The following is an 11,069-nucleotide window of genomic DNA, read 5'->3' as shown; positions in this document are numbered from 1 at the left end:
AAGAAAAATCATCTACTTCTGATATTAGTTAGTAGTTCTTTCAAGAACACTGTGCCTGAAGATGACTGTGTAACATATGCAGAGATTTATTTACTTATCAGTCTGTGAACTATGAGTTCTCATTTAGATCAAAAGATAGCTCTTCTAAATTAATTTTGCTCACTTTCAAGTCTAAATTTTCTTGTGCGCACGTGAAAGGTAAAATGCTATCATTATTGTATTGGCTGTCTTATCAGAAAGAGAACTTTGCAGCCAGTTCAGTAATGTTCATTATGTTGGTATCACTGAACATTTAAGTTAATTCCAATAATAGTGGGATTTTCTTTCATTCAATTCATGGAACCCAGGCAAGATATTAGAAGTTAATTCTGTCAAAGGTGAAATATCTAACTGCATTGTGAATTTTAGTTTTGTTTAAAAGTTCAGCAATGTAGTAAAATAATTTGGTTTTTGCTAACAATAGAAATGTAAATTTTGAGGCAGAAGAGCTTTATGGTAAAACAATTATCTTGTTAAATAAGAAACCCATTAATCATAAATGTTCTTGGAATTGGTGGAGGTGCATGCATAATTTGCAATTGTTTTTATTATTTTAAAAGATTTATTTATCTTTAGAGAGAGGGGAAGGGAGTGAGAAAGAGAGGGAGAGAAACATCAATGTGTGAGAGAAATATTGATGTTTGCCTCTCCCGCGCTCCCAACTGGGGACCTGACCTGCAACCCCTGTGTGCCCTGACGGGGAATCAAACCACCAACCTTTTGGTTCACAGGTCGGCACTCAATCCACTGAGCCACAGCAGCCAGGGCCATAATTTTTTTAAAACTGCAATAATCTATCAGTGACAATAGAATCTAAAAATGTAAAAATTTATAAAATTTTTATGCACACAGATTAATCAAGGCACAAAATTTTGGTGAATCTTCTTTGAATTCAAGTAAGAACTGTTATTAATTAAATTTTTAAATATTTGAGTTTCACAAGAACTTTTTGAAGTAAACTCAAGGGTCCTACGATGACACTGAACCTTTTGATTACGGAGTTCTCTTCAAGTGTTTTATGTTTAAAATGAGATAAAAAACTTTAATCAAAGTATTTTAAAAATGGAATTCCAAAAGAGAAATTCAGCTTCTGAAGCTTTTTAGCAAATTGTAATTATTGAATATGAAACTGCAAATAGGAAGATCAAGCAAAGAAAAGCTGAAAGATTTTAACAGTGACAGCTGAAATAGATTTAACTTTGAAATTCTATAATTTTGATTTAAAATACCATGACTTCTAAGAATTGTTTTTAATTGGAGCTTTTTCTTTCAATTGGATAAATGTGTATTCTGTACCAAATGGAATGGAATTAAGAAGGCATATAGTTTTGCAACATTCAAATTTGTGGATACAATAAAAATGGAAACAATTAATTATAAATGGAAATAACTTATTTGACATGTTTTGCTTAGTAAAACTATTGGCTTCAGAGGGGTAGTCTAAATGGGGGCAAACAGCGCCTTTGAAAAATTTGGAGCTCAAAAACTTTACATATTTTAATATGAAAAACAATTGGAATTGAAAATAATTGGCTCTGTACTTACCAGGTACCTCAGCACACCATTTAGAAAGAAGGGTCAAAAATATCAGCCCTTTTAAATTCATTAAGCCTGATCTACAGCTTTGAAGATTGCAGGCTATCTTATTAAAAAACTAAAAAGAATAATGTTATTCAAAAAAAGTTTTTTCAGAAAAATGTCAGTGATAATATGTTGACTCAGATAAAGTTAGGAAACTGATGAGGACCTACATAAACATTTTTAAAAAAAGACATACAAATGGCCAACAGGTACATGAAAAGATGCTCAACATCATTAATCATCAGGAAATACACATGAAAACCTCAGTGTGGTATTATTCACACTTGTTAAGATGGCTATTATAAAAAAGACAACAGACAATGTTGGTGGCAATGTAAATTCGTAAAGACTCTATGGAAAACACTATGGAGGCTTCTCAAAAAATTAAAAATAAAATTACTGTGTGATCCAGCAATTCCACTTCTGGGTACATATCTGAAGGAAACAAAATCAGTATCTCCAAGAGATATCTGCACTCCCATGTTCATTGCAGCATTATTCACAGTACCCAAGGTATGGAAACAATCTAAGTGCCCATCCACAGATGAATGAAGAAGACGTGAGACACATCTGTGTGTGTGTGTGTGTGTGTGTGTGTGTGTGTGTGTGTGTGTGTGTGTTAGTCAGGAAATCCTGCCATTTGCAAAACATGAATGAATTTAGAGGACAATATGCTAAGTGAAATTAGCCAGACTGAGATAGACAAATACTGCATGATCTCACTATATGCGGAATCTTAAAAAAAAAAAAAAAAGGTTGAACTCATAGAAACAAAGTAAAATTATGGTTACCAGGGCGAGAGGAAGGTGGGTATGAGAGAATGAGGGAGATGTGGAGATGCTGGTCAGAGGGTATAAAGCTCCAGTTTTAAGATCAATAAGCTCTGGGGACGGTGACAGGATGGTGATGATAGTAAATAATTTGCCGTGTGCTTGAAATTTACTGAGAGTAGACCTGATGTGTTCTCACCACACGCACAAAAGAGGTGGCGGAGACTATCTGAGGTGATGTATGTGTTGATTAACCTGATTGCGGTAATTAGTTCACAAAGCATGTATGTGTCAAATCATCACATCGTACACTTTAAATATAAATGATTTTATTTGTCAATGGTCCCTCAGTAAAGCTGAAGAAAAGCAACTGACTTGGTATGTGAATATGTATTTAAAATAATTATTTTCCTTCTGAATTTTTTTAATATTTGTATACACCACATAAAGGTTTTAAGTTTTGCTTTAATACATGCAGCTATATCTTGTTTTTTAAAATTTTCTTAGAAAGAATATTATTTCAAAAATAGTCTGGAATTAACTTATTTTATAGGTCTACCAAGATAATAAAACTAATTTGTAGGTTAGTAAACAAATATCTCTAAAATCATAGAACTACGGTTATATTTGGCATCTTATAATCTTAAAACGTTACAGTTTGGAAGATAATAGTAATATATGGTAATGCCCCCTGCTCAGAGATTCATGCTCGGAGGCTCTGCCTAACCAGCCTCCACGCTATCTAGCTCAGGATAAAGTCCTGCAACTAGCATGGACAAGCACCTTACATCACAAGTTACTAAAAGGGTGTCTAACGAGGCAGGGTGAGGAACGGAGCGAGGAAGAGCAGGAGCGGGGCAGGGACTATTGCAGTTAAACTTAATGAATTTCAAGAGATCCTCTTCCCCAGGTCATCTTTAGGCCACAACAACTTGCTAAATTAAATCGGGGTATACCCACTGTCTAGTAAATCTGTTAAAATTTTATTAAATTTTCCTCAATTTTATTAAAAATCTTTTTCACTTTTGAAATTTTACTGTATCTTGTGACTTTTACAAAGCAACTGCCATTCATATATTTAAGTGTAAACAGTGTGCTCTCAGGTAGGTTTACAGGAATGTGCAAAGCGGGGTTATTTGACATTTTAACCTGGAGGCCATAATCTAGAAGTGGCCACTACAAAGCTTGAATTATCTTTACTTCTGAAACCCCAGAGGCTTTACAAATGATCAAAATGAATATTGGAAATTTTTTAAATGAATGCAATTAGTGATATTCAAGAAATGTGGGTTGGCTGAAATATTTTAGAAATGCTTCCATTCTTGCATAAACAGGGTGCAAGAATTCAGAGTTCTGGAAGCCTACAGCCCTAGGGATGGTATCCAAATCTCAATCCCTAAACAACCTGCATCTAACCATTGGTTCAGAGGATTTGGGGTCCCTGACGCTGATACCCTAGTTAACTAAATTAACTTGGTAGGCGAGGTGTGCTCGGAGCATGTAAAGAAACAGATAGCAGATCTCTTATCAGACTTACCTTATCAGCAGGGTTTCTGAATTGTTTTGTTTCTTTGCACATAAATGTCTGCTGACTGCAGGCTTGCCTTCACAGTAACCCAGCAGTGGGGGGTGCTGGCGAGCAGCTAACCCTCACCTACCTCTAACTGTTAGGGATGATTAATTCTGCCAAAAAGTGTCTCATACTTGGGCATGACTTGCTCTTTGATCCAGTCCCATTACCTCCCTCCACTCCCCACCCCCACCTTCACCCCTGCCCCCAACTGCCCCCTTGCCCTCTCCAGGATCCAGACCAGTGGTTCTCAAAGTGCAGCATCTAGGAAATTGTTAGAAGTGCAAAATCTCAAGACCTGTCTCAAATCTGCTAAATCATGAGGTCTGGGGCTGTTTTGACAAGTTTTCCAGGTGATTCTCACCTGTGATGTTTGAGAAGTACCACAGCAGATCACTCTCTGCCGTCTGTCTCTCTTCTTAGTTGCTCTCCTTTTCTGCTTCCTTTACCCCATCAATTGTGCCTTGTCTGAGACTTCACATTACTCACTTCTCTTAGCATTATGCTTTGTTAAAGATTGTCCATAAATCAAGACCCATTTATAACTTTTAATCAGGATTCCTAACTAATCAAGTCTCCTCCAGGAAGAATCTTTGGATTAAGTTGACTTTATAAACATCACAGTTCCTCTGTGAGGCAGGAGCAAGAGTGCAATGATAATCAAGCTCTTTTCCTTGGAACGCTAAGCATTTCTCTGAGTCCCTAAGGGGACACATGGAAGGTTAGGGAAGGAGGAACAAAGCTTTATATTCTTGCCTTTTGTATTTTTTTATTTTTTATTTTTTTAAGAAAATTTTTGTGGTTTTATTGTATCATGAAGCATTGAAACATCTGAACAAATCAGTATCTAGGCGGTGAGGCAGCTGCTATCTCCTTCACTTCTTTGTGTTACTAAGCAACTTGTCAGTAGATTAAAAAAAAAAGACAACCTTTTGCGTTACTTAAGTCTTTCCAAGGCATGCACTGGTACAACACAAACTTCTCCTGTCAGATGTAACTAGTCTCATGTCCAAACATCATGGACAATACCTAGGTAGCAGCAGCGCACCGCGCCCACTCCCACCACGACCCTGCTCATTTGTGTATGATATTTGGATCATCTGGAGGAGTGTAAATAGTATTGGGAAGAGGAGGGAGGAGGAAACAGCATGAGCGCCTGGCTGGGAGGAGGTCAGCCGAAGTTGTACAGGGCAAGCCTGAATATGTCATTGGTGCAAACCCAAGGATCATTGATGTTCTTTAATAGGAACATCTGGTGGAACCCCATGATGAGGTCTTTGTCGTCCTTAAGCTGGCCCACAACCATGCTGATGATGCAGCTCTCTGGCGTGGGCTGATGGTCCTGTGCCGTGATGCTGTGCTGGATGTTCTGGAACGGAAGGCTAGACAACTTTTCCACAATGGCAGCTTTTCCCTGGAATTGCTGTCCTTCCCACGTAGGCATGATGTGTCAATGTAAATGATGCCTAGTTGGGTTCTGTCGTTATCAAATAACTGGTAGTAATGGTGAATGAAGCTGTATCCAATTTGCTCCCAAATTGGCTTGTTTCCCATTCTGGAGCGTCACCCGGCCTCATTGAGACCCAAGGGGCTGGCACGATGGCGGCAGCGGCGGTGACCTCCTTGCCTTTTTTAAAGCCAACATATGTCACTTACTAGGAGCCAGGCACAGTTCAGGGCACTTTACATGCTAAGGCGTTTTTAGCTGGTGTTCTGCCCACTTTTTTGATCAGAGAAGTTGTGCTGTCTTCTGTTTTACTTAATGGGCTGGAGCATACTCTCTCTTTCAGCAAGAGGATTGAAAACTAAAGTTAAAGAAAGCTGTACCCTTTACTCACCAAGCTACAAGCACCCAGGCCTTCTTTCTGTGACAGGATTGTAAGAATCTAGGAAAATTTCTGGCAAGTGGAATGGGGAAACTGAGATCAGAAAATTAAACAAGGCCAAACAGTTTGAGCAACTTACAGCCAACTAATGAATCTCAAGAACTTATCTCTCCTAACCAAGGACGCTTGATAGTGAATGGTTTATACCTGTCCTCCCTAACCAAAGAATACATAGCTTAAATCTGGGAAACAGAGAACAGTGACCCAATTAATGTCATTTGTGCCAGATAAACCCAAGGACAGATGAAGTCAGGAACAAATAACAAAAACCCCATTAAAAGCCAGACAGACTCAAGATAAAAATAAAACAGTATAACAGGCCAAAGAATATTCCCAAACCCCATCTATGGGCTCATTTTGACATATCAGCATATTAATATGCACCTGGTAAGCTGATGAATATTCTGCTGAAACCCTTCCCTAAGGTTCCCACCAGCAAGAAAGAGATAAAAGCCTCAAGACAAAGGACTCAGTGTGCGCTCTCCCTCGGGGGAGCAGCCGGAGCCATTCCTTTCCCTCCCTCCTCACTCCTGCCGCGCCCACCCTCCCCCCACCGCCCCCCGACCGACCCCCCCCACCCCGGGCTTCTTTTTTCACAGGCACATGTCTCCCAAACTCCAAGGCAATGTACAGCTGGTAGTTTGTCCCAGCCTGATCCCCTAAACCTGTCCCCAGGTCTCCTTTTCTCTGACTTCCCAATGAGCTAAGGCAGCCCAGCCTGGGCCCCCCTGTTACTTCTTCGTGTTTCACTGTCCTCAGCTTTAATAAATGGATCCTCATAGTCACCTGGACTCATGTTGTGAAATCTTTCCTATGTGAACTCAAGGACCCACACACTGCAACTTGTCCTAGGCAGACCCACTTGGGGCCAGGCGCCTTCTCTGGTAACATCTCCAGTCCTGGAATACACAGGTTCTTTCCTATCTCAGGTTTCACGTGCTCTTCCCTCTCTTCCTGAAGCTTCTTCCCCAACCAAACATAGCAGGCTCTTTCACATCCTTTAATTTTTAACTGAAATGTCCCATCTTATAGGAGAATTTTCTCACCATCCAACTTGTTTTAGACAGTCCTCCGCTTCTCTCTCAAAGCACCCCATAATTTTTTTAATAAAAGCATTAAATTAATTTATTACGACATATTTTCCTTGTTCGGTTTTTGGGGGCTGCTTCCCCCTGGACTGTAAGGTTGGTGAGGGCCATATCTGTCTTGTTCCTCTTGTCTACCCAGCACTGAGTAGTGTCTGGCACAAAGCTGGTGCTTAATAAATATTTGGCAAATCAATGACTGAAGTGTAATGAGACAACTGGAGTTCTCATTCAGGCTCATTCATTAAGAGTTTCATCCTTTAATGAAGGTGGGATGAGATGCTCAGCTTGGATGAGAGGTTTTTCTGCTTCAGCATCACATGGTTCAAAGTTAACTTTAAAAAAAATTAAGATATAATTGACATAAAACATTGTATTAGTTTTACATGTAGAGCATAATGATTGGTATTTGTATATATTGCAAAATGATCATCACAGTAAGTCTAGTTATGATCTGCCATTATACCATGTCACAAAAATTGTTTTCTCTTGTGATTGGAACTTTTAAAATCTAATCTCTAAACAACTTTCAAATATGCAATACAGTATTGTCGCAGGTGGGCACAGGTAACCAGGCTATTGGTGATCACGAACAGTAAATTGAACCAAACATACACAGAGTTAATAGCAGAATGAGAGAGAGCAGATTTATTAAGTGATAGTACACTCCACAGAACATGGGAGCAGGTCAATTCCGCGCAGAGATTGCCTCTCAGTCAATCTTATAGGGCGGATATTTCCTGGCTATTTTTGGCAGGCATATACAAGTAGTTCGTTCTCTTACTTTTAAGCTACTGCGCTTGCAGTCTCCCATGATTTTCCTTGATTGCCCACCACAGGAGAGGGAGCCCGCGGTGCAAATCTACGATAATGCTATTGTGATGAAGCAGGGTTCTTGTAGCATCTTCTGTGCTGCTGCAGTCATGATTCACCATGATTCAGTGCTTTTCCAGAAAGCGGGGACAACAGGTCTTAGAACAGGGTCTCTGTTCTGTATTGATGTCCTTTGTCTTAGATCCGGGGTGCCTCTGGGGTTTCCTCACGCCTGACTATCTCCTGACTCAGAATTCTTAACTATAGTCACCATGCTGTATATTATATGCCCATGACCTATTTATTTTATAACTGGAAGCTTGTATATTTTAACTCCCTTCATTAATTTTGCTTACCCTCCCACCCTCATGACAACCACCATCTGTTCTCTGTATCTATGCCTGGTTGTTTTTCTGTTTCTGTTTTTGTTTTTTGATTCTACCTGTAAGTGAGATCATATAGTTTTTGTCTTTCTCTGCCTAGCTTACTTCACATAGCATCATCCTCTCAAAGTCCATCCGTGTTGTTGCACATGGCACGATTTCCTCCTTTCTCATGACTGAATAATGCAAGGGGGGAACCTTCCCCAAATGGAATTATTTTTTGGAGGGCAGGCCCCTTGTAGTAAAGCCTTCTTCCCTAGGCGAGTGTTCTAGGAACCCATCTGTATCTGTGTACCAGCTGGCATTGTTGTGAGAGACTGCGTTCAGCTTTGGTAATTTTTTTTGAAGACTCTCAGTGTGTTTGCCTGTTTCACAATGGGTAATTTATGAGTGTACCACACTGAGCATTCAGCAGTTTTTGACCAAAATGGCATGAGCCCATGCTGCATTCTCCCTAGTCATCTGACCTTGCCCTGAGTGATTTTTTTGTTTGTTTCCCCAGATGAAAAAAGTCCCTCACCGGGATGTTTTACCGATGTGGAGGAGGTGAAACAAAAATTGGCAGAAGCACTAAAAGGCATCAAAATTGATGAGTTCAAAACTGTTTTCAGCAATGGAAAAAAAGGTCTCAATAGGTGAATTGCATCAAATGGAGAGTACTTTGAAGGTGATTGAAGTTTAAACATGTAAGAATAAATACACAACTTTTATAAGTAAATTCCGTTTTTTTGGGTCCTCCCTCAAATTCCATTGTACATATATACCACATCTTCTTGATGCGTTCATCTACAGAGGGACACTTGGATTGCTGTGAATACTGATGGCTATTGTGAATAATGCTGCAGTGAACAGGGGGTGCAGATATTTTTTCTAGTTTGTGCTTTTTTTGTCTTCAGTCAAGTGCCCAGAAGTGGGACTGCTGGATCATATCACAGTTTTATTTTTTATTTTTTGAGGAAACTCCATACTGTCTTTCACAGTGGCTGCACTAACTGATGTTCCTGGCAGCTGCACACAAGGGTTCCCCTTTCTCCGTATCCTCACCATTATCTCTTGTCTTCTTTTTTTTTTCTTTTTTAATTGTTATTCCATTACAGTTGTCCCAATTTTTCCCCTTTACCTACCTCAGCCCATTCTAGCCCCCGCTTCCACGATCAATCCCTACACTGTTGTCCATGTCTATGTGTCATTCGTACATGTTCTTTGACTAGTCCCTTCCCCTTCTTTTCACTATAATCCCCCCCTCTCCCCTCTGGCCACTGTCACTCTGTTCCATGTTTCCGGGTCTATTTTGCTCATAAGTTTATTTTGTTCATTAGATTCCTCTTACAGTGAGATCCCATGGTATTTGTTTTTCACTGACTGGTTTATTTCACTTAGCATAATACTCTCTAGTTCCATCCAGGCTGTCGTGAAGGGTAGGGGTTTCTTCTTTCTTTCTACGGTGTAGTATTCCATTGTGTAAATATACCACAGTTTTTTGATTCACTCATTTACTGATGGGCATTTAGGCTGTTTCTAGCACGTAGCTATTGTATATAGCACAGCTATAAACATACAGGTACCTAAGTTCCTTTGAATTGGTGTTTTGGGATTCTTAGGGTATATTCCCAGCCGTGGAATTGCTGGATCAAAAGGCAGTTCCATTTTTAATTTTTAGAGGAGATTCCATACTTTTTTCCACAGTGACTGCACCCATCTGCATTCCTACCAACAGTGCGCTAGGATTCCCTTTCTCCACAACCTTGCCAGAACTTGTTGTTTGTTGATTTATTAATGATGGCCATTCTGACAGGTGTGGGGTAATATCTCATTGTGGTTTTAATTTACATCTCTCTGACGGTTAGGATGTTGAACTCTTTTTCATATGTTTATGGGTCATCTGCATGTCCTCCTTGGAGAAGTGCCTATTTACGTCCTTTGCCCATTTTTTAATTGGATTGTTTGTCTTCCTGGTGTTGAGTCATTTGAGTTCTTCATATATTTTGGAGATTAAACCTTTGTCCAATGTATCATTGGCAAACATGTTCTCCCATACAGTCGGTTCCCTTTTCATTTTGATGATAATTTTTTTTAGTTGTGTGGAAGCTTTTTAATTTGATGTAGTCTCATCTGTTTATTTTTTCCTTATTTCCCTCCCTTTGAGATATACTGGCAAAAATATTGCCACGTGGGATATCAGAAGTTTTATCCCCTATGTTTTCTGCTAGGACTTTTATGGTATCACAACTTATATTTAAGTCTTTTATCCATTTTGAGTTTATTCTGGTATATGGTGTAAGTTGGTGGTTTGTCTTCATGCTAATAGCTATCCTAACAGATGTGAGGTAATATTTCACTGTGATTTTGATTTGCATTTCCCTGATGATTAGTGATGCTGAGTGCCTTTTCATGTACCTGCTGGCCGTACGTATGTCTTCTTTGGAAAAATGTCTATTCAGATCTTCTGCACATATTAAAATTAGATTGTTTCTTGTTATTGAGTTTTATGAGTTTTCTATATATGATTGTCAGATATACAATGTGCAAATACTTTCTTCCATTCAGTAGGTTGCCCTTTTATTTTGTTGATTGTTTCCTTTGCTGTGCAGAAACTTTTTAGTTTCATGCATTCTTCTTGTTTATTTTTGCTTTTGTTGCCTTTATTTTTGGTGTCAAACCTAAAAAATTATTTCCAAGAGTGTCAGGAGCTTGCCTCCTATGTTTTCTTCTAGGAGTTTTATGGTTTCAGGTTTTGTAGTTAAGTCTTTCATTCACTCTGAGTCATTTCTTAGGTATGGTATGAGATAACATTCCAGTTTCATTCTTTTGCAATTAGCCATCAAGTTTTCCCAGCACCATTTATGGAGAAAGTGTCCTTTCCCCATTGTATAATTTTGGCTGCTTTGTCATAAATTAATTGACCATGTGAAAGAAAAATGGCAAAATGAGGTTGGTATTAT

The 11,069-nt window shown here is 39.1% G+C and overlaps 1 pseudogene; it reads right to left on the bottom strand.

Annotated features, from left to right (window-relative positions):
* Positions 1–5,131: 5,131 nt before the first annotated feature.
* Positions 5,132–5,549, bottom strand: LOC129084696 (nuclear transport factor 2-like; annotated as a pseudogene).
* Between the last annotated feature and the right edge of the window lie 5,520 nt (positions 5,550–11,069).

The sequence above is a fragment of the Pteronotus mesoamericanus genome, unplaced genomic scaffold, assembly GCF_021234165.1.
Source record: "Pteronotus mesoamericanus isolate MK-2021 breed Mesoamerican mustached bat unplaced genomic scaffold, CSHL_Meso_final scaffold_21, whole genome shotgun sequence".
NCBI lineage: Eukaryota > Metazoa > Chordata > Mammalia > Chiroptera > Mormoopidae > Pteronotus > Pteronotus mesoamericanus.
This window is presented reverse-complemented; position numbering and strand designations above follow the sequence as displayed.